Below are 24,337 nucleotides of genomic sequence, written 5' to 3'. Positions count from 1 at the left end.
ATTTTGTTGCTTTTTTTGTTTGTGTAGCAGGTGCTTTATAGCCATCAGAGTGCTCACTGTAGCTTTATCTAGTCAAAGTAGGCAAATGAAGCACACGCACAGGCAATCCACGGAACAAAATTCTCTCTCAATGGGACCATCTGGTAAATTAAAAGATAAATGTTTCATTGGATGCTTTGTAGGTTTGCCTGCACAATTACCCTTCCTGAACACTGGCAGTTATAATGCTACCTCTGTGATTATACCAATGTTATTTGTTAATACCTTTGTCATTGCTTCAGCTCTCATAATGAGTCATGATACGTTACCAAATTCATGGTCCATTGACTGAAAAAAATGTTATATTTTGTTGTTGTGCATCACTTTTTCAGGCTGTATCATCTTATGATTTGTTCTGTTTTAATGTGTTCCTGAATGAGCAAACAAGAGTGATTCAATTCTGAAGTAGTTAGCTCCAGCCGTAAACAATTGATATCACCATTTCAACTGTGTGTCTTTTCTAGCAATGTTGTGAATTACAAATGCAGAAAAGCAGCGATGATAATTTTCTAACGATAACAAAGAATTTATGACAATTTTAATTTGTTACGTTACCATTATTTTTCTTATTGTTGATGTGATTTAAATTCAAAAGTTTTGTGAGGTACACAATGTATATAGGCAGTTGAAACCTTGTGAATTAAATGAAAAGATAATCTTACAACACCAGACCAAATCCAATGTAGTTTCTGTAAATACTGAGAGTCAGAATAGCATATAATAGCCCACTGGTAAACGTTTCTGAACCATTGTGCAGTAGCAATTCAGACACAGGGTCAATTACAATCTGAACAACTATCAGTTATAATGAGCTTGCTGGTCTTCTTTGAGTTTCTGTGTTTAAAATACAACTTTGAAAGATTCTTTTTTCAGTGAATTTCCTACTTTGTGACTGAAAAGGAATATATCAGATGAGATCATTTTGTAGAATTGAACATGACATTCATATGTCCTGCATTCATAAGATAAGAAGGTAGAACATAGGAGCAGGAATAGACCTTCAGTCCATTGAGCCTCCTCCACCATTCAAACAGATCAAGCCTGATAATGTACCTCTACCAATTTTTTTTTCTCACTGCCCTCATATTTCCTGATGTCATTATCTTTTGATTTCTGACTTGAACATACTCGAAAGACTAAATCCTCAATGGGAGAGAATTCCAAAGACACGCCACTCTTTGAGTGAAGAAAATTTTCATCTTCATCTTCACTTTAAATGGCCTGCCCCTAATTCTGAGACTGCATTCATGATTTCTAGACTCACCAGTCAGGGGAAACTTCCTATACACATTCATCTCTCATGTCCAATTAGAATTTATAAATTTCAATGAGATCCTTTGTCATTCTTGAAAACTCCAGTGAATACAGCCCTGTTTCATCAAGTTTTTCAGATAGGATAATCTCATTATTGCAGAAATTGTACTCACTTTGTGATCAGTATATCTTTTCTTAGATCATGAGACTAAAATTGTACACAATATTCCATGTACATTTTTACCAAGGTTCTGTACAAATGCAGCAAGACATCTTTTCTTCTGTTCTCCAATCCCTTGCGATAAAGACTAACACAAATTCCTTTGTGCTGTGAGAAAGGGTCACCAGACCCAACGCATTAACTTTGATTTCTCTTCACAGATGCTGCCAGGGCTTACTAAGTTTCAGGAAAGATATACAAGGATATTGCCAGGGTTGAAGGATTTGAGCTATCAGGAGAGGCTGAATAAGCGGGAGCTGTTTTCCCTGGAGTGTTGGAGGCTGACGGGTGACCTTATAGAGGTTTATAAAATCATGAGGGGCATGGATAGGATGAATAGACAAAGTCTTTCACCTGGGGTGGGGTAGGTGGTCCAGAACTCAAGGGCATAGGTTTAGGGTGAGAGGAGAAAGATATAATAAAAGAGACCTAAGTGACAACTTTTTCATACAGAGGATGGTGCATGAATGGAATGAGCTGCCAGAAACTGGTACAATTACAGTATTTAAAAGGCATCTGAATGGGTATATAATAGGAAAGGTTTAAAGGGATATGGGCCAAATGTGGCAAATGGGACTGGATTAGGTTAGGATATCTGGTCAGCATAGACGAGTTGGATCGAAGGGTTTGTTTCCATGCTGTAGGTCTGTCTGACTCTCTGTCTCTATGTTGCAATTTTACAAACAGAAAAAGAGAGGCCTGAGGCCAGAGGCAGGTTCAGTCCAGAAGAAATTATCTATGCTATCGGATACATTGTTTAATAGCTTAAAAGTAGTCATAGAAGTTGCAAAATGCCCTGAATTATTTTTAGAGTTCACTGAATAAACTAAAGTGAGTTAGGCTGTGACTGTGTGCCTCAGGAAGAGACAGAACAGAGAGAATTACATTTAGTGAATGTGCAAAATTTGTTGAAAGGAAATGTTTGCAAACTTGTCAGTCAGGTAAGAAATTTTAATGTGAAGGTGGGACTGAAATTTCATTGGGTTTGATTGTCTGTTAAGGATGTTGCTGGGAAAAAGATTTAATCTTTATTTTTTGCTATTTATAATAATTGTATATATAATAATATCTTTCCAAATAGTCTTTTAAAAAGCTTGCTTTGTCTTGTGTATAAAAAGCTTTGATGCTTTTTTTGTGGAAAGTACTGCAGCCCCTTGTGAAAATGTTCACTTACTGACTACCATGATATCAAATTAACTGGTATCTGAATTTATTCACATTGAGTTTCATCCAACATGTTCTTGTTCATTCTTATAGCCTGCTCAAATCCTCTTCAACTCTCCTCGCATCTTCATCTTAGCTTATATTCCAACCTCATTTAGTGTCATCAGCAAATTTGGAAATATTACATTTGGTCTCCACTTTCAAATAATTTATGTACAATGTGAATGGCTGTGAAATCACAATTGTAACAACCTGCCATCCTGAGAATGCTCCATTCATTCCTACTCTGTTTTATATCTGTTAACAAATTCTCAATCCATAACAGTATATTGCACCCAATCACATCAGCTCCCATGTTGCTTACTGTGTGGGAACATATTAAAAACTTTTTGAACACCCAAGTATATCACATCCATCAGTCTCTTTTAATTTTGCTACAAGTAACATCCTCAATAAACTGCAACAATGTTATGGTATTATTTTCCTTTCATAAATCCACAATCATGTAATTGTTTCTAAGTTTCTAATTAACAATTTGATCATAATAAATGCTAACATTTTCACAGGCACTAACACATCAAATTAACAGGTCTGCAGTTCTCTGTTTTATTTCTCTCTCACATCATAAATATTGGAGTTACACTTGCTACTTTTCAGTTTGCAGAAAGCTTTCCAGAATCTCTGGAATTTTGAAAACTACCCACCACTGCATCAATTATCCCAGTAGACACCTCCTTCAGTACTCTAATGTTTGGATCACCGATCTAGTTCAATCCAATTTATTTTTTGACCATTACCACTTTATGAATGTTTTCTGTGAAAAGATTCTTTTTGTCAATGTTGATGTCTTGCACTCTATTACACCATCTGCAAGAAATACCAAAAGTAAACAACATTTATACAATATGTGACGAGAGTGCTGATTAGTCAACAAGTAGTCTTTGATTGGAAGAAGTGTTGTCAGTGTGAATACAACAGCTACTTTTGGTTGAATTTTACCAGAAATCAGTTAAGTGTCAATTTTAGTGAATCTAATGGAAGGATCTCTCTGTGAACCCATTTGGGTTTTTGCAAGTCTCTGCAAAGTCTCTGAAAGTCATCTCATTACTTATGGTCCATTCATCTGATACCCAGCTTGTCCTGACTTCCATCTAGCCAGAGGCAGATGTACTTGGTACTGCTGGGACTTCCTGAGATTCCTGGTACACTCTTAAAGTCCAGTGCACCAGTGAAGCACTGCCATCTAGGAGGTCACTGTACTGAGTGGGAGAAGTACCAAATAGAAACTCTTCTCTAGATTTATAGGCAGCATTTCATTGAAATTATACATCCATAAATCTAATGTTAGTTAAGACCCAAGCTACACAGGTTACATCCTTAGTTTCTTAACTTTCTACAGCAATGTCTAAGAGATTACTACTCTTGTCCAGTGACCAGTGTAACGTACAGAAAAGTTATGTCTACTTTCATGCTGTACTATCCTTTACAGAAGCCAGGCTGACTGCGATCATTGATGACCCTTTTCCTACAATGCACTATTGTCTCCTCCCCTTCACAATTATTTTCTTTCTGCACTCCAGCGTGCTGCCTCCAAACTCCATAACTGACTTTCCCAACTTATTTCCCTCAGCAGCAGCTCTTAATAACATTCCCCATCCTCACACCCCTTTTCTTTCACTGAGCTGACCACCAGGACAAACAGTGGCCCACCCTCCATGACCAACTTGGACCGAGAGCCCTACATGTTTAGTGACTAGACCCCTGACTGATCCTGTGCAGCACCCAGACTGACTTACTGCATAATCCTAAAAAAGTTGCACTGGATCTTCAGGACTGACTGAGATCTTCTCCTGGGACAACTGACCCTTATTGCTCCAATTTGCAGACAGATCATGTCCAAGCTCCAGGATGGAGAGGTTGATTCCCTTAACTTACTGTTCTGGAACCTCCGACTGAAGGCTGTCTTCCTTGGCCTGACTGAGGACTACTCCACTTGAGCTTTGAGACATTTCCATTTGCTTGAAGCAAATGTAGTTTGCTTGCTGCCTACTCTGCTGGGACATATGTATGAGATTGACCCAGCATTGTGTTTTTCCACTTCCTTCATTGATCACTGCTGGTCATCAGGACAAGCCGCCTGGTTTGTGCTTGTACTAAACAGCAAGGCAAGGTAGAAGAACTGTGAGTCATAGAGTCATAAAGATGTACACCATGGAAACAGACCCTTCGGTCCAACCTATCCATGCCGACCAGATATCCCAACCCAATCTAGTCCCACCTGCTGGCTGAGGGAGGTTAAATACAATAAGGAAATGCAAGGCAAAGATGATGTGAGCATCCATGTGTGCACAAATTGAATGAGCACTAAAAGAGCAAATGAGGAGCCTGAGATGCAGCTTGGTGCAATCCAATCCTATCCCTGCACACAAACTGCCCTGACAGCAGCTTTTTGATACTCCAAAGTGTAGGAATTAAGTACATTGAAATAAGTGGAATGGAAGTGTGCCATGATGATGTAGTGAGGCTGGTACGTGACTGATACCAATAAAGGTGGACTGGAGGTGTGGATGATCACTGATCATACACAGTACAGAGGAACCTCAATTATCTGGCAATTGATTATCTGAATATCAGATTATCTGGCAAGATTGCAATGTCCTGGTGCTCGGCTAAACTATACTATCCAGCATTCAATTATCAGGAATTTGATTAACCGAGCGAAATACTCTCCACCAGCATCCTTCGGGAATTCAAGATTCCTCTGTACTCTGAGATGTTTCCAACTGTTGCATAAGATGCAGGTCCAAAAGACCAAGTGGTGAACTACAGTCACCAGGAATTCACATTGACTTTCATTATCAGGAATTGTTACTGGCTAATCTCTGTCTAGCAGGTGGGAGAATGGAAGACAGCTTATTAATTAGCTGAGATCAGGTACGAATGGTATGCTAATATATGCAAATAGACACAAATAGATCTCTCTAAGCTCACTAGGGAGATTCTCCACTCAACCGTCAAAACTTGATTAAAGAGCTGGCTGTTTCCTCACAATGTTTTGAACCTCATTTCTTCTGAACAAAATCTATTTTTCCAAATCCATTGGCAATGTTCACATCATCCAGGGCCTTGGAAGATTCTTCCCTTTATGCCTGTTTTGACGGAGGAAGATACAGAACATTTCCCAGAAATATTAGGGAACATAGGATCTGTGAAAATTAGGAACTGAAAGAGATTATTATAAATAAAGTGAGTTGTCTAATCATACTGACCTAAATTGTCTATGGCAATGCAGCCATTTCTTCATTCATTTCTCAAGGCAATACCTGTACTATTTCAGGTCATTCTGCCTGTTTTAAAATGGAAACAAAAGCCACTTCTTAATGGCATCAGTGGGTGATCTTGGCAAAAATAATGGTCCTGGGAATTCTGTTCTGTTGTTTTCCTCTTTGCAATTTACCTAGAATCAGCACAAAAGATTGCAGAATGTTCAGCTCATGTTCAATGGGAACTGACTTTCAATATCTTTTCATTAGTTTAAGAAGAGTTCATGCCCAAAGCCAGCCCTACTTCCAAACCTGATCTGGCCTCCAGAGCAAATTAATGGCTGCTGCTTGTTTTCATTAATTGCACTCCTTTGCAGGAGATTCTTACGATTAAGGAATTTTGAGATGAGAGAATGTTATTAAGCACTTTTAAAAAGTGTTTGGATATAACATTTTTTAAAAACCTGACTACTATATACCAATATCATTTGCAAATATTTCTGTATGTCTTTTTGAAGTCAACTTGGAGTTGTTTCAAATTAGATCATTCCCAAGTGGTGGACTGGGCCTCCTGAGTAAAATGTATAATGTTTACATGAAACCCAGTTTCAGTGATAATAATCAAAATGTATTATGTTGTCATTAGGAGTCACATCAAGAACATTTTTGAAGCAAATCTTTTTTACAATATAATTACATTCCAAAATTTGGCTTGATTGTGCTGGTTTGTGCAGATTTTACATTTGTCAACATATAATTCAGTTTGAATAACATTCTCATAAATTTTGATCATCATTCTTCTCATCCTCCGTTGATAGATCTTCTCCTTCACCTTATCCCTCTGGAGGCTGTGTAGAATATTTGGTGATGAAGATGTAACCTCTGTTTCCTTCTACATGGTTATCACAGCAGCTTCAAGGCCACAATTGCAACAGTGATAGTGTTCTCCATGTCATATCTGTGAGCAGAAATTCTGTGGAGAATGTCAGAAAGATAACACAATTGTTTTGAAGGAATTCCTTTGGCCTCATATTCATTCATTATGGAACTTCACTTTGCACTCTTACACAGTGTGAAATGGAAGCTTCCCCAGAACAGTATCGTCAGCCCTTCTGTAAAGATTCCTGATGAAGTGCCCCTGCCCAAAATGTCGATGTTCCTGCTCCTTGGATGCTGCCTGACCTGCTGTGCATCTCCAGCACCACTCTAATCTTGATTTCTGTAAGGATTGCTGAGATACATGAGCTTATCTAACTTCTCAGATCATGGCCTTATATTCTTGCAGTTCAAAGTGTGAGTCTGACAGCTGCAAACAATGTCTAACACTTTTGCTTCGAAATGTGCTTGTGAAATAGGGAATTTCAGCTTCTGCTTTTAAATGCCTTGTTCTCATTGTAGTTACTTAACTGATACAACAAGTAGGCAATTGGTGTACATAATGTGATGTCATGATTATTTGAGGCCATAATCTTTGTTGTGTATTCCTGGACAATGATTGACCTACTGATGAAGTGCAAAATCAAGCCTGATGAGTGGTATCACAGCATTAATGGTAGCTTCGTTGCTGCAAATGCCTCTAGGGGATCCTCCCAATTTCAAGAGTTTCATTTTGCCCCAAACTTATTCCACCTATTTTGCATGTGATGTCAGCCATTTTGTAATTGTGCAGTTGATTTTTGATCCGATTTTCCAGCTTCACTTCAGTGTGTATGATTTCCAGCATCTGCTTGGGACAACTGCACACATCCCCATGTCCCTTTTGCTCTCCTGCCTCCATGGCCCCATGTGATCTTTCAATTTCCCCTAATTTTCATTCAGGCCATTTCATATAACTATTGATGTTTTCACTTTCCCTCAGAGCTCAAGACTTTATAAATTCCCATGCCCTTGTTGGCATCTGCCTTCCTCATGTAGGGGCTGGAGATACCATGTGCTACTGGAAACCCTTATCTGGAGTTTCTATTTCCCTCCTCTTCACTATGAGGCCCCACATCACTGCTTATATTTGCCCTCCAACACTGTCAGTATTTCCTCAGTGAATCAATACAATGGAGACCATTTGAGTTCCCTCTTTCTTCAGGAGTCCCATACTGTCTCAATAAGGGATTTCTGTGACTAAAGAAGTTTTTTGCAACTATAATGATTTTTTTAGTTTCCAAAAATAAAGGGTAACATTAACCTCTTTGTAGTCAAAGCTAGTTCAATCAACCCAGAGAAAATGTTTACTTCAAAACTTGAATGAACTGCTATGGAATACTGTGCACATTTCTCATAAATAAATTTCATAAATACCTCAGTAAGCAGAGGAAATTTTCTTGGAACTATTCAGAAAAGTTTGTAAGTCTAATTTAGGAGACCTAAAATCATCAAATCAAAGTGCACTAGATGAAGAAAAAAATGCTGATTTAAGTTTATTGCATGATCTTTTCTTTCTTTACTGCACTGTTAAAATTATCTGAAGAAATCCATGTTGCATTTTATTCCAAATTATTTCATTAATAGTGAACACAATATGAAAGCTTACAGTACTGTCATTCTGGAATACTTGTGGATAACTTCTATAGGAAGGATTTTGTTAAACTTGAGATAGTGCAGAAAAGATTTACAAGGATGTTGCTAGGACAGAAGGGTTTGAGCTTTAGGGAGAGGCTAAATAGTCTGGGGCATTTTTCTTAAAGTGTCAGAGACTGAGGGATGACCTGATAGAGGTTTATAAAATTATGAGGGGTACAAATAGGGTGAATAGCCAAGATTTTTTTTCCTATCATGGGAGTCCAAAACTAGAGGACATAGGTTTAAGATGAGAGGGGAATGGCTTAAAAACGACCTGAAGGAAACTTTTTCATGCAGAGGGTGGTGTGTGTATGGAAAGAGTTGCCAGAGAAGTGATGGAGGCTGGAGCAATTACAACCTTTAAAAGGCATCTGCATGGGTATATGAATAGGAAGGGCTTTAAAGGATATGGACTAAATGCTGGCAAATGGGACTACATCAGGTTGGGACGTCTGGTCGGCACAGATGAGTTGATCGAAGGGTCTATGTGATGCATGACTCTATGTCTCTATAACTGAATTGAGAAAGAACCTTACATTGGAAATCAAAGTTAGCTTTTAAAACAGCAAATATTATGATTTTCACATTGAAACTTGATTTTGGGCACAGTTACAAAATAATTATTCAAAATAGAATTTTATTTAAGTTCTCTATGACACAAGAACAATGAACAAAAGATGTGAAACCAGGAATGGCATCAGCAATATATATATCTTTGAGGTGGCAAATGGGTGTGGTGTTTGGACATTGCTGAAACAGCATTCTTATGTTTGAGATGTTCATAGTCTCCCTTTGTTAAAGTATAATATTTGTTCAATGTACCTTTCCTTAATGAAAAAATAGGACTGTTTGTTTAACTGATTTATTGGGCAATAATACAACAGAGCTCAAAGCCTACTTATTGTTGATTTATTACTGAAACAAGGTTAAGATTTAAAGCCACAACAAACCTTTTTGTTCTAATAAAGCTCTGGGGCATGGTATTTTCCTTCACTTGAAAGTGAGGATTTGCTGCTTACGGTTTCTGTTTCCAGGAGCAAACACCTCACAAATTGATGGATCTGTCCTCTGAGGTTTTCGCAGAGGCATTACAGCTTTTTAAAATATTAATATGTGAGCCCATTTAGCAGAAAGTAGCTAGTCTGAAAGTCTCCTGTGGCTGCTATACAGGTCACCGGAGACCTTCTGCTTCTCAAAGCAAAAGGTTTAATCTAAATGTAGCATTAAGCCAAGCTTTTGGATTTTACAAAATGACATTTCTTGCAGTGGCATTTTCAGATGAAATTGCAGCAGTATTTTTCATCTTTATCTTTTTTCTTGTTGCAGAATTTAGTTTGTGCACTGGGAACAGAGATAATGCAGACTGCACTACAGCTTCAGATCTCAGCTGAACACTGATTAGGTAGGACTGGACGTCACATCTTGTTATAGTGTTGTGTAGTTGCAGGATCCCCTCTGAGAGTTAGATTAGGACATGCACTGATTCCATGGAAAGAAAAAAAAACTTCTTCAGCAGAAGTAAATCATGGGCAATAACAAAGGGTCATATTACCATTATTTTTAACACAGTACAAAGTTTCAAAGTTGCAGCAGTGGCAACCCTCATAAAAAAAGGAAACAGTCCATTTATTATACAAACAGATGCATCTTTTCAAGATAGTAACACAAAACTATTACATTGAGGAATCGAAGACTTCTGAATAGTTGCAAAACACAGATTGTGTTTACAATCACAACTTTTGGGCATCTATTTTAAAAAGTTTTAAAAGCTTAACCATAGTTTTAGGTTCTATTGTTATGTAGTGGCTTGCAGAGGAATCAAAAGAATTACTGCCTGACTAGTTGCTTTTTGTTGTTCAAAGCAATGATTTTTTTATATGTTGTGTAAATGGGGAAGGCTTTAATCCATGCTGTAGTTAAGGGGAATTTGGCAACATTTTTAAAATCAATTTATATCTAGAGAATAAGTCAATTCCACTGACTTGGCTTTGAAATGTGTTGTTGCAGGAGACTTGTCAGGTTACTGTCATGCATTTTGTAGTTAAGACATAGTTCTGCCACTGTATGTCAGTTATTGAGGGAATGAATGTTGAAGGTGGTGGATGTGGTGCCAATCAAGCAGATTGCTTTGTCCTGGATGGTGTCGAGCTTCTTGAATGTTGTTGGAGTTACACTTATCCAGTCAAGAGACAGGTATTCCTTCACACTGCTGACTTGTGCATTGTAGAGGATGGATAAACACTAGGAAGACAATAGAAGAGTTGCTCATTACAGAATTCCTAGTCTCTGACCTGCTATTATAGTCAGGTATTTATGTGGCTGCTTCAGTTCAGTCAGTTGCTGAACAATTCCTAAGACCTGAGATGTTGATAGTAAGGGACACAATGATGATAATGCCATTGAACATCGAGGAGAGGCGAAAGACTGCCATACAGAGAAACCTGGGACTTCTTGTCCATGAATCACAAATAGCTGGCAAATAAGTCACCAGCAATAGGGAAAGTAAATGTTGGTATTTATTGCAAAGGGAGTTAAAAGAGCATTAAAATAGGAAAGTTTTACTAAAGCTATATATGGCACTAATCATATCACAGCTGGAATATTATAAGCAGTTTGGTCTCTTTACCTCAGCAAAGATATGTGGGCATTTCAGATGTGGTTCACCAGGGTAATCACTGATATCAAGAGATTTTTTCATGAGGAGAGACTGAGTACGTTAGTCTTGCACTTAATGGAGTTTAGAAGAATGAAAGGGGCCATTGTTTAAATATATAAGACTCTTAAGGGGCTTGTCAGGAAAGGTGCAGAATATTTTTGCCCTCATTGGAGAAAGATGACGACCAGAAAGTATAATCTCAAAGTAAGCAGTTACCAGTTAGAACAAAGATAAGGGAGTATTACTTTTCTCAATGGGCAATGAATCTGTGGATTTCTTTACAACAGAGAGCTGTCAGGCTGGGTCATTATGTATTTAGGGTGAAGGAGAGCACCTATGTTGTCACAATTCCTCTTGTCTGGTTTGTAGTATTTAGTGAGACAGGGTATTGATCATAACAGAGGGGTAACTAGCAGCTAGGTCTTCGATAATGACTTCACAATGTGCTAACACTCAAGCCCTGTCTAGTACACATGAGAACATTTAGTCCCATAAACACATCCCAGAAGGGCTGAAACAGACTTTTTAATTCCATTTTTGTGTATACTTTAAAAGGAAAAACACAAAATGTGTCTGCATTTATGGATATAATCCACAGCTTGCTGTTGAGCAGTGAGTAGTTAGCCCCTCATTGTCTTTGTAGTCAGAAGAGAGTACAATCTCATCTATGTTGACTAGTCTCCTCATCTCTGCAAATGATTGTTTATTGTAGTTCCTTTTGCATCCAAATGTTGTGACATTCTATGTGTGTGTCTCACTCTCTCTCCAGACAGCCATTCATTTTGCAGCTAGTTTTGACTAACTCAGTCCCCTTTTTAAAAATCTCATTTTGGAATTTTAAAAAATGTCCACAGTACTTTGAGATTTTGATACACAGTCATACACAAATCTGCATAAAATAAGGAACGCCCAAAACACTGTAATGATTTACGGAACCATAATCCCAAAGTCCTCTGTTCATCCAAAATTTGGGGACCTACCTCCTGCCATGTTTCAAATTACTTATAAAATATCCAACATTGTTATTTTATGAATGAAAACTATCCCAGTTGCACTTTTTAATTGTTGTATACAGCAATTGGAGCCTTCAAGAGTTAATTGCCATGACAAAAAAGGCCCCACCCCTCCGGATATAAAGCTCTGTTCCTAAGGGGAACTAACCTGTCTCCTACATGCATTGAGAGTCAAATATAACAATAAATATTCAGAGTTACTTTCTTAACTCCCACTTAGAAAGGAGTTATTAAAAGCACTGTGATGAGAAGCTAACCTCTGCACTTTCTGCAGCCCATATGGGAGACAAAGGTTACTGGGTGCAGGTGGGGTGTGGAGTTGAGTCCACAATCAATTGAGCCATAATCACTTTGAATAGTGGAGCATTCTTCAGAGACCAAATGGCCTACACTGCTCCTAATTTGTCTGTTGAAAGTATTGAAGTCAGTTTGTAACACACCTGAACTATGAACATAGACCAAGATGGCTGTCAGCAGCAGCAGCAGCCACTGCCTGCTGGGAAGAGACATGCAGGAGATCAGGGGAGGGAAGCTAGTAATCAGATAGGGGAGCTTTGGATTTGGTTTGCAAAAAGCACTACACATGAAGCACGGTTTACAGTCAATGGCTCAGATGACTTAGCTGATTAGAACAGCAATGCTCCTGTAGACTCAGATTGTGAAATCAGTTTGGGAAGGATATCTGCAGCATTGTCGAGGAATACATAATTTGTATTAGATCTCACTGTTGTGCATTATCGGCTGCTGTGAAAGTGATCACCACCCTATGGTGGTGCAGTGGTTAGCACTGCTGCCCCACAGCACTAGTGTCACTGGTTCAATTCCAGCCTTGGGCAACTGTCTGTGTGGGTTTTCTCCAGTTGCTCCAGTTTCCTCCCACAATCCAAAGATATGCAGGTCAGGTGAATTGGCCATGCTAAATTGCCCATTGTGCTAGGTGCATTAGTCAGAGGGAAATGTGTCTGGGTGGGTGGGTTGGTGTGGACTGCATGGGCTGAAGGACCTGTTTCTACACTGTAGGGAATTTAATCTAATCTAATCTAATGGGATCCTTGAATGAAATCTATTTTAAAAGACAGATGTTCATTGAAAAGTGATATGGAAAATGAGAACTTCAGGTAGAAATCTAACACTTCCAGATTCTACGTCTGAAACTGTGATGAGAAACCAAAATTTTTGAAGAGGTTGAAGTTGGATTAAACCATAGGGAGCTCAGGGAATGCTGATGGTTACAATGATGCAGTCCAGGCTGGATGAAGAAGACAGAGACTAGATCCAGAAGCTGAACATAGCAATTATATAGTTGTTGCAGTTGTTCATGCTACTTGAAAGTAACATTGATAGATCTATGCCATCCAATGTTATAGGCAGACTTTGTCATTTTGTGTCATTTTGATGAAGACTTGGGTTTGTTATATGCTGCTGTCATGTAGGAATCAGATTAAATCATAAAAGACGAGAATCTGAAATTCATAACAAAGATGGCAGGGTTTTGAAAGATTTAGTGACTGAGTGGAGAACCAGGCAGAATAAAATCATTTTTTTTCTCTGTATCAACACAAGTTTTGTGAGGCCATAGCTTCAGAAGATTGTGATAGTTTAGCGTGGGATGTTCCACAAATAGTTATATTTGGGAGTGTTTCAATAGGTCATTCAAATCAGCAGTCCAAAAGTTAATCAGTCAGTTATAATCAGTGAGAGACTCCGAGGGGCAGCAGTGGAGAAAAAGATGAGAACCAGGATGCAAGGAAGTTCCAGGGACCCTTTGAAGCTGCTTAGAGTTATGGGTCAACAAAGCCCAGGGGAAATAAGTGCTTGGTGCAGTTTGGGAGTCTGTAGTTCACAGAAACTCAGGGGCATTGCCAATTTATTAAGCTAGCTATTTATAAAGGAGCTGGGATTGTGCCCATAATTTGAGGTAGCAGTGCGGCTTTATAAGTGCAGTGGTGTACAATTTCATGAGAAGAGTTTGAACCACTAGGAGATGAGCCATCATGGTGGCAGTCCAGGTTGGCACACTGTTTGAAGAATTGCCCAGTTAGGTCTTCAAAGGTGAAGCGTTGATATCGCTTGTTAAGGAGAATTAGTTTTAATGAGATTTAGTGATCTATAGTGTCACTAACGCTTGAGTTGATGACTGAAAATTCTATGAGATTTATCTTGACAGTGTCTGTTATTTGATGTGCTCTGTGGGGTGCTCAATAAATATTTGTCTGTTAAACCATAATCATCTCTTGTTAATTCTGGTATCAGTGCAAAGATTGTGGGTAATACAAATTAGAATGTATTACTTTTCTAGACTTGTTTGGCAAAGTTTAACTTGATTGCTCAAAATTATGGAATCTTATATTCCCTTACTAAGCACATAGGATTTCAAACATAATCTACTTTATGTAAAAAAAAACTATTTGATCCTAATCAGATCAATTAAGTGAGAAGCAAAAGTAGCCACTCAACATCTCAAGGTTGCTCTGGAATCCATTTAATATACTCATGTTTTTAATTTCACATTCACATTCATTCTTGATAAATCTTGGTTTCCCTGCCTAACAACAATCTACCCATTTCTGCTTTAAAAATATTTAATGATCCCACCTCCACAGCCTTTTGATGCAGAGAATTCCAAAGCTGAATCATGCTTTGTGGAAGAAAATCTCCTCTGCTCTATTAGATTAGATTTCCTGCAGTGTGGAAACAGGCCCTTTGGCCCAACAAGTCCACACCGACCCTTCGAAGAGCAACCCATCCAGACCCATTCCCCTTCACCTAACACTTCGGGCAATTTAGAATGGCCAATTCACCTAACCTTCACATCTTTGGACTGTGGGAGGAAACCGTAGCACCCAGAGGAAACCCACGCAGACATGGGGAGAATGTGCAAACTCCACACAGACAGTGGCCCAAGGTGGGAATTGAACCTGGGTGTCTGGCGCTGTGAGGCAGCAGTGCTAACTACTGTGCCACCGTGCCACCACCAATTTTAAGACAGTGCCACCTCGTTCTGCATTCATGCACAAAAGGAAGCACCCTTACCACCACCAACTTGTCAAGACCATTTATGATCTTGTAGATTTCCAATCAAATCCCCTCCACTCTTCTAAACTCCAGTGGAACAAGCGTAATCTGACCAACAAGTCCTCACAAGACAATCCCTCATTCCAGGTATCAGTCCAGGAAACACAATGACCAAAACAGAAATTGGAAGTCTTGTTGCTTTCATAACATGAAATATTGTTCTGGTCTTGGATGGGAAAATAGGCCACTTCTGAAGGGCTGTTTCAGCTGTGTCTGCTTTTTAAATTTGAACTTTATAACCAACTGTACTTTTCCTGTTAATTCATATTTAATATATGCTGATTATAGGTTTTAGAGTCTGGGTATTTACTCAAATGGTATTGAATGTTTGTTTTGTTTGACTCCGGTAGAGGAAGCTTATTTGTTTTTAACCATAGAAAATTGTGATTTCATTCTTGCATTAGGCAACTGAGATTCAGATTTCTAATTTTAAAAAAACATAAGTAACCAGTTTAGACAGAGGTCATACAAAATTGGGACCTCTTTGTAAGATGGCAAAAGCACAGACAGATAATGTTGGGTTTTGATAAATGTTGGACTTGTATGATTTTGCAATTAATTTTACTGTGCCTAATGCCTGTACCAATTGCTGAGATCCTTCTTGAGAGGAAAGGTGATTTACAATAATTAACAAAGTTTAGATGGATAAAATTAGAAGAAAAGTGAAACAAGAATTTAAAATAAGTGGCCAAAAAAGTTGAAATGCTTGAATTATTGATTCAACATTTGAAATTCATGAAAGAAAAAGTCAACACGGATATAGAGAAATTTAAATTTGCTGAAAAGCAGTTGCAGATTGTACAACTTAAAATGGGAAAAGAAATGAACCAACTTGAGTTAGAAAAAAGAAAGAGAAATGAGAACTCTTGAAGAAATGTTTAGGTTACATGGTTGAGGGGGAGGACATTTGCTTATGCTCTACAGGAGGCTTTAAACTAATTCAGCAGGGGGATGGGAACCTGAATTGTAGCTCCAGTGTACAGGAGGTTGAGAGTAGTGAGGTCATGAATAAGGTTTCAAGATCACAGGAGTGTACCGGCAGGCGGAAGGTGGTTTAAAGTGTGTCCACTTCAATGCCAGGAACATCTGGAATAAGGTGGGTGAACTTGCAGCATGGGCTGGTACCTGAGACTTTGACATTGTGGCCATTGTGGAGACATGGATAGTGCAGGTACAGAAATTATTGTTACAGGTTCCAGGGTTTAGATGGTTCAATAAGTTCAGGGAAGGTGGGAGAAGAAGGGGAGGTGTGGCATTGTTAGTCAAGGACAGTATTACGGTGGCAGAAAGGACGTTTGATGAGGGTTCATCTACAGAGGTAGTATGGGCTGAGGTTAGAAACAGGAAAGGAGAGATCACCCTGTTGGGAGTTTTTATAGGCCTCTGAAAAGTTCCAGAGATGTAAAAGAAAAGATTGCAAAGATGATTCTTGATTGAAGTGAAAGTATCAGGGTAGTTGTTATGTGGGCTTTAACTTTCCTAATATTGATTGGAAACACTATAGTTTGAGTACTTTAGATGGGTCAGTTTTTGTCCAATGTGTACAGGAGGGTTTCCTGACACAGTATGTAAATATGCCAACAGGAGGCAAAACCAAATTGGATTTGGTACTAGGTAATGAACCAGACCAAGTGTTAGATTTGGAAGTAGGTGAGCACTTTGGTGATAGTGACCATAATTCAGTTATGTTTACTTTAGAGATGGAAAAGGATAGGTATGTACCACAGGGCAAGAGTTATAGTTAGGAAAAAGCAATTATGAGGCAATTAGGCAACTTTAGGATGGGTTGATTGAAGAAGGAAACTGCAGGGGATGGGGACAATTCAAATATGGAGCTTATTCAAGGAACAGCTACTGCGTGTCCTTGATAAGTATGTACCTGTCAAGCAGGGAGGACGTGGTTGAGCAAGGGAGCCATGGTTTACTAAAGAAGTTGAGTGTCTTGTCAAGAGGAAGAAGAAGGCTTGTGTTAGGATGAGACATGAAGGCTCAGTTAGGGCACTTGTTCACAAGGAAGGATCTCAAGAGAGAGCTAAGAAGCGTCAAGCGGGGATATTAGAAGTCTTTGGCAGGTAGGATCAAGGAAAACCCACAAGCTTTCTACTGGTATATCAGGAATAAAAGAATGGCTAGAATGAGATTAGGGCCATTCAAGGACAGTAGTGGGAAGTTGTGCATGGAGTCCAAAGAGAAAGGAAAGGTGCTAAATGAATATTTTCATCAGTATTCTCACAGGAAAAAGACAATGTTGTCGAGGAGAAGACTGAGATACAGGCTATTAGACTAGATGGGATTGAGGTTCACAAGGAGGAGGTGTTAGCAATTCTGGAAAGTGTGAAAATAGATAAGTCTCCTGGGCTGGATGGGATTTATTGTAGGATTCTCTGAGAAGCTAGGGAGAAAATTGCAAAGACTTTGATTTTGATGTTTTTGTCATCATTGTCTACAGGAATAGTGCCAGAAGACAGGAGGATGGCAAATGTTGTCCCCTTGTTCAAGAAGGGGAGTAGAAAGAACTCTGGTAATTCTAGACCAGTGACCCTAACTTCGGTTGTGGGTAAAGTGTTAGAAAACATTATAAGAGATAGGATTTATAATCACCTGGAAGTGGATAATTTGATTAGGGATAGTCAACATGATTTTGCGAAGGGTAGGTCATGCCTCACAAACCTTATTGAGTTCTTTGAGAAGGTGATCAAACAGGTGGATGATGGTAAAGTGGTTGATATGGTATGTATGGATTTCAGTAAAGCATTTGATAAAGTTCCCCACGGTAGGCTGTTGCAGAAAATATGGAGGCATGGGATTGAGGGTGATTTAGCTTTGGATCAGAAATTAGCTATCTGAAATGTTCATCCTGGAGTTCAGTTACTTGTGGTGTACGGCAAGGATCTGTTTTGGGGCCACTGCCATCTGTCATTTTTATAAATGACCAGGATGAGGGCATAGAAGGATGGGATAGTAAACCTATGGATAACACTAAAGTCAATGAAGTTGTGGACAGTACAGAAGGATGTTGCGGGTAACAAAAGGACATAGATAAGTTGCAGAGCTGGGCTGAGAGGTGGCAAATGGAATCTAACATGAAAAAGTGTGAGATGATTCACTTTGGAAGGACTAACAGGAATATAGAATACTGGGCTAATGGCAAGATCCCTGGTAGTGTGAATGAGCAGAAAGATCTCGGTATCCATGTGTATAGATCCCTTAAAGTGGCCACTCAGGTTGAGAGGGTTGTTAAGAAGACACGCAGTGTGTTAGCTTTTATTGGTAGAGGCATTGAGTTTCGAAGCCATTAGGTCATGTTGTACAAAACTCTTTTGCGGCCACACCTGGCGTAATGTGTGCAATTCTGGTCACCGCGTTATAGGAAGGATGTAGAAGTGTTGGAAAGGGTGCAGAGGAAATTTAACAGGATTTTGCCTGGTATGGAGGGCTGAGGGACTTGAGACTGTTTTCGTTAGAGAGGAGAAGGTTAATAGGTGACCTAATAGAGACATTTCAGATAATCAGAGGATTAGATAGGGTGAATAGTGAGAGCCTTCTTCTCAGATGGTAATGGCTAGCATGAGGGGACATAGCTTTAAATTGAGGAGTGTTAGATATAGGATAGATGTCAGAGGTAGGTTCTTCACTCAGAGAGTAGTAAGGGCACGGAATGCCCTACCTGCAACAGTAGTAGACTCGCCAACTTTAAGGGCATTTAAATGCTCATTGGATAGGCATATGGATGACAATAGAATAGTGTAGCTTAGTTGGGATTCAGATTGGTTTCACAGGTTGGTACAACATTGAGGGCCAAAGCGCCTTAACTGCGCTGTATTGTTCCATGTTCTATGTTCCATGTTCTATAGTAGAAAAGCACCTAATAATTTGGGTAATGAGTTGAGTCTCATTCGAGGTTTGAATAGTGTATAAATAAGTGCTTCAAATTGATGGAGACAGAATTGAGACATATTTTGTTTGAGCTGAAAAAGTTGCTACAAAGCTGGGTTGGTCTAAGTACATCTTAATGCGTGTCATCCAACATGCTTTGATGGCAAAACCATTAAATTTTATTCAAGATTTTCAGAAGATCAACCTTCAGATCATTAAACCAATAAACTTACAGTACTCAACACCTTTGAACTTGTCTCTGAACTTGAATCTAAAATCTTGGATACTAAATGGAAAAGATACCATTGAACATGAAAGCAATTTGCTATGGGACAAATAAAAACTTCAATTTGATTGATTGTTTACAGCAATTAGATTAGAGGAGGTTTTTTTTGAGAATTGATTGAAATTATTGTAAGCACCAATAGCTACTTCGCCAAATTTGGAGCACCATAATAATTCTGAAATAAGAGAAGTAGCATTTTGTTTTTACTCAGTCAGGGGAAATGGGCTTCACAGGCTGGGTTAACTTTTATTGTCCATCTCTGACTGACTTGGTGAAGGTAGTGATGAACAGCCTTCTTGAACTGCAGCAGTCCATTCAGTGTATATGCACCCACAAAACTGCTAGAGAGGGAACTGTAAAAGTTTGACCCAGTTGCAGTGAAGGAACAGTAATATATTTCCAAGTCAGGATGGTGAGTGGTTTGAAAGGGAGCTTGCAGGTGATGGTGTGCCCATTTATCTACTGCCTTTGTCCTTCTCGATGGTATGGGTGACGGGTTCTGAAGGCGGTGTCTAAGGATCCTGAATAAGTTGCTGCACTGCATCTTGTCAGTCGTGGACACTATTGTTACTGTGTGTCAGTGGTGCAGGAAATGGATTGTTGTGGATGTGGTGACAATCAAGCAGACTGCTTTGTCCTGGATGATATCAAGTTTAAGTGCTGTTGGAGTGGTAGCCAATTAGGCAAATAGGGTCATATTTATCAAACCCCTGAATTGTGCTTGGTAGATGTGGACAGACTTTATTGAGTCAGGAGGTGAGTTACTTGCTGGAGTATTCTTAGCATCTGACCTGCTGTTGTAGTTACAGCATTGACATGGCTAGTCCAGTTCAGTGTCCGGTCAATGGTAACCCCAAGGACATTCCTACAGTGTCAGCTGTATCAACAATTCCACATGGTTCCAACAAGCACCTGCAATCTAAACTGCTTCAATGACTCACTGGCCATTGGAATGCTCCACATCTAGCTTAACCAGATCACAATCTACTGGTGCTTTTGGGGAAGTGCCTCATGAAAAGTCTTCACTGTTTCACTGCAGTTTGATACTCCGATCTTTCTCCTTAAAGACTGAACATGCTTCCCGAATAAGTAGTGTAATCGCTGGTGCTCTGTCCAAAGTTTAGGTAAGTGGTGCAGGACAGAAGCAGCCTCTGAGTAATGATAATTCAATGATTTTTGGACATTGTTAATCCTAATTATTACATGTATTTGTTTTTTTTTCTTGCTTAAGCCCTTCTAATTTTGCAAATATATTGTGAAATGCGAAAGGATTACCTGTTGATATGTACTAATGTATTTCCTGTACTGGCTAAGATTCCTAAGGTCTGTCCTCTCAACATTGTCTCTCAGCTGAGGATGGTGAATCAGGTTAAACTCATGAACACTTGTTTCAATCTAATGACAGAGCAGCCCAATGGTCCTCTAGGACTACGATGACCTTTAATATATTTGTAAAAATGTCTTGGATGAACTTAGCTTACTGTCTTTCAAAAACATTGTAAAAAAGACTGTATTGCTTGTTATTTTCCAAGACAGAGTACGATGGCATCCGTGATTTCAGAGTTTGCATTGGGCTTTACAAGCTTGTTATAATTACCTTTTCTTATTAAGGACAATCCACTTGTTAATGCATATTTAACTTATATTGATTCAGTGTTTTAGAGGTAGTTACCAGAAATAATATTTAGAATTTGCTTGTATAACAAAACTGTTTTTGTTTGAAAATTTAAAAATGCGGTTTCATCCCAAAATACTTGGGATTCAGATTTCTTCTTTTTAAAAAAAATTCTAATACTGGCCTTGACTGGTATCCACCCTCAACCTTTCTATCTCTGTATTCTTCTGCAAATGGAACAAGGCACTGAGCATATATTGTCTGTGGAGAAAACCAATGAAACTTAATGGAGGTTGATGAAGAGGATGTAAATGCTGACCCCACTGCAGCACCTTTCACTCATATTTTTGCATGTGATTCCTTCATAACTGCAAGGGTTTGTTACCAATATCACAGAACTGAAGTAACAGTAACATGTAATAGTCATTCTCCAAAAGCTCCACTGATACAAAGCAAACTTGTAAACTATCCATTGAAACCCTGCCTTTCCTTTATCTTTTCAATGATCAACACACAATTAGGCACACAAGTCGTCACCAAACAAGCAAGGGTAGGCACACAAGAATGTGTTGTAAGGTGATTGTAGTAAACAGAAATTTAATGACAGAAATATTTTACATATACTTACGTGAGTGTCCTTGTGCAAAAGCTAAGCTTTTCCTTTTCCTTCCACTCTTACATAATGCAACATCTGTGGCTTCAGAAGATGTGGATGCACTTGGCTCCCTGCTGCATTATACCATGCTGATAACCTCCCACTGTTTGAGCCCATGAGGACCCTGGCAAAAATTATTCCACCTGTCATTACTCTGGTCAGATTTCATCCACAGGAGAGGAGACAGCTTGTCTGATGTTAGCTGAAGTAAGATTAATATGGCGGAGGTGGTAATATTTTGAGTGGAAATCTCACTTCAGTGTCTTCCTGTCATGGCCACATCTCATTCCCACAACTCTCATGTGGGGTAGCCCTGCATCAATCAGCAAAGCACTATAAAGTGAAGGCTAAGTCTTCCTAATCCTATTTACAACTTCAGATATGTTGGCATCTAGATGTTTTACTAATATGATCATGCACTCAATTGATTGTTCAAATATGTTTCATGAAACATGTACAAATCCATCCTCACCATGCCCTGCAATCTACTCACACTGAGCTGGACTCTTCCACTCTCTCTACAATTGTCAAGAACAATGTGTATAGAAGAACTGCTAGGTGACCAAAACAAGGTAGAACAAATTCTGTAGTTTAGAGATTCAGAAGAAAAGAAGTCAGTGAAAATGATTCAAACTGTCATGAAAAGAAGACTATATTTTTTAATGCTTTATCATATCTCAGAAATTTCTCAATCACTTCAGAGTGAATGAAATAGTTTGAAGTCCAGTGACAGTTACTGTGGACGTTATTTTGACAAAGTATAAATCCAGGGAGTGGAAAAAGCATGCAAGAGTTCAAAAGGAATTTGAGAGAAAGGTGCAGCCGACTTAATGACCATAGCAGTATTGACAGAATGCAAGCAGGAAAGATTGTGACAGACTGAGAGTTATGAGGTATCTCTAAGGAATCACTAACAGGCAAGACATGATCAAAGCTAAACACTTCAGGATTACATCACATACATTTATAATGGGACCCACATCCGTGCAGTCAGTTTTCCCATTTGTACGTATTTGTGCACCTCAATATCTGTGAGAAACCTTTACTTCTGATAAATTGATAATTGAAGCCGGTTGACTTTTATCATAATATATTCAACACAAAGGATAACAGTGCAAAATTCAATTCTGCAGCACCCATCGTTTTGCTGCTGTGTGTGCTGTTTAGCAGCAAAAGGACACTCATGCAATTATGTATTTGACACTGACATCTGGGAAGTTGCAATGAACAAATAAGAAATGTAAAAATTATAATGAATAGGAGAGGTGAATGGACCAAGATTTGGCAGATGAAGTTTAATATGATTAAGTGTGAGGTTATCCATTTTGGTTGGAGGAATATAAAGGCAACCTATTATCTAAATGGTTAGAACAGAGTGTTTCAGCATAGAGAGATTTGGGTGTCTTCATACATAAATTACAAACAACTAGTATGCAAGTACAGCAGGAAATAAGGGAGGCAAATTAAGGCATTTATTGCTATATGAATAGTTTATAAAAGTAGGGAGGTGTTGCTGCAACTAAACAAGGCATTAGTGAGATCGCACTTGCAGTATTGTGCGCAATTATGGTTGCCTTACTTGAAGTGGGATGTAGTTGTATTCACAGTTGGAGTCAATTCACAGGAGTCTCACCAGATTTTTTTTAGAGATGAGGGGCTTGTTTAATGAAGAGAGATTCAGTGGTTTAGACTTATACTGTCCAGCCATTAGAAGAATGAGAGGAGATCTAATTGAGGTATATAAGATGTTAAAGGGGATTGACAAAGTAGACATGAAAAGGATGTTTCCCCTCACGGGGCAGTCTAGAAAGAGAGGTCATAGTTTAGGATAAGGGGTAGCAGATTTAAAACAGGAATAAGAAGGAATTAGTTCTCTCAAAGGATCATGAATCTGTGGAATGCACCACCCTTGAGATTAATGTATCCCTGGGCATGAGTAAATTTAAGTAGACAGATTTTTAATTAGTAATGGAATGAAGGGTTATGGAGAGTGAGCAAGGAAGTGGAATTGAGACTGAGATGATACTGGCCATGATTACATTAAATGGCAGAGCAGACTCGAGAGGTTGAATTGCCAACTCTTGCTCTTAGTTCATATGTCCTTACATTCTTGTGTGGAACCTGCTCTTGCAGTCATGGTGTTTATGTGACACATGCAGTTGAGTTTCTGGTGAATGGCAAACCCCTCAGGATGTGAAATCAGTAAATGGTGTAGTAACCATCACTGTAGCAAATGAACCACCATCATTTTTAAAATTATTTATTCATTCGTTCATGGGTACTGCATGATAACCAACCTTTATTGCCCATTCTGGTTGCCATCGAAAAGATGACGGTGAACTGCTTTCTTGAACCTTTGCAGTTCTTGTGCTGTAGGTAGGTGCACAGTGCTTATAAGAAAGTTCATAGATTTTCACCCAGGAACACTGAAGGAATGGCCAATATTTCCAAGTCATGATAATGGGTGGTTTGGAATAGAAACCTGTATTTAGTGGTATTCCTATGTATTTGCTGCCTTTGTCCTTTCAAAAGCTAGTGCTCATGGGTTTGGAAGGTGATGCCTGAGAATCCTTGGTGCATCTCGTAGCTAGTATAAACTGCAGATAGACAAAGTTAAAATTCACACAACACTAGGTGATAATGCAACAGGCTTATTTGGAAGTACTTT

Source organism: Hemiscyllium ocellatum, chromosome 1 (assembly GCF_020745735.1).
Source record: "Hemiscyllium ocellatum isolate sHemOce1 chromosome 1, sHemOce1.pat.X.cur, whole genome shotgun sequence".
Classification (NCBI taxonomy): domain Eukaryota; kingdom Metazoa; phylum Chordata; class Chondrichthyes; order Orectolobiformes; family Hemiscylliidae; genus Hemiscyllium; species Hemiscyllium ocellatum.
Note: the sequence above shows the minus strand (reverse complement) of the source record.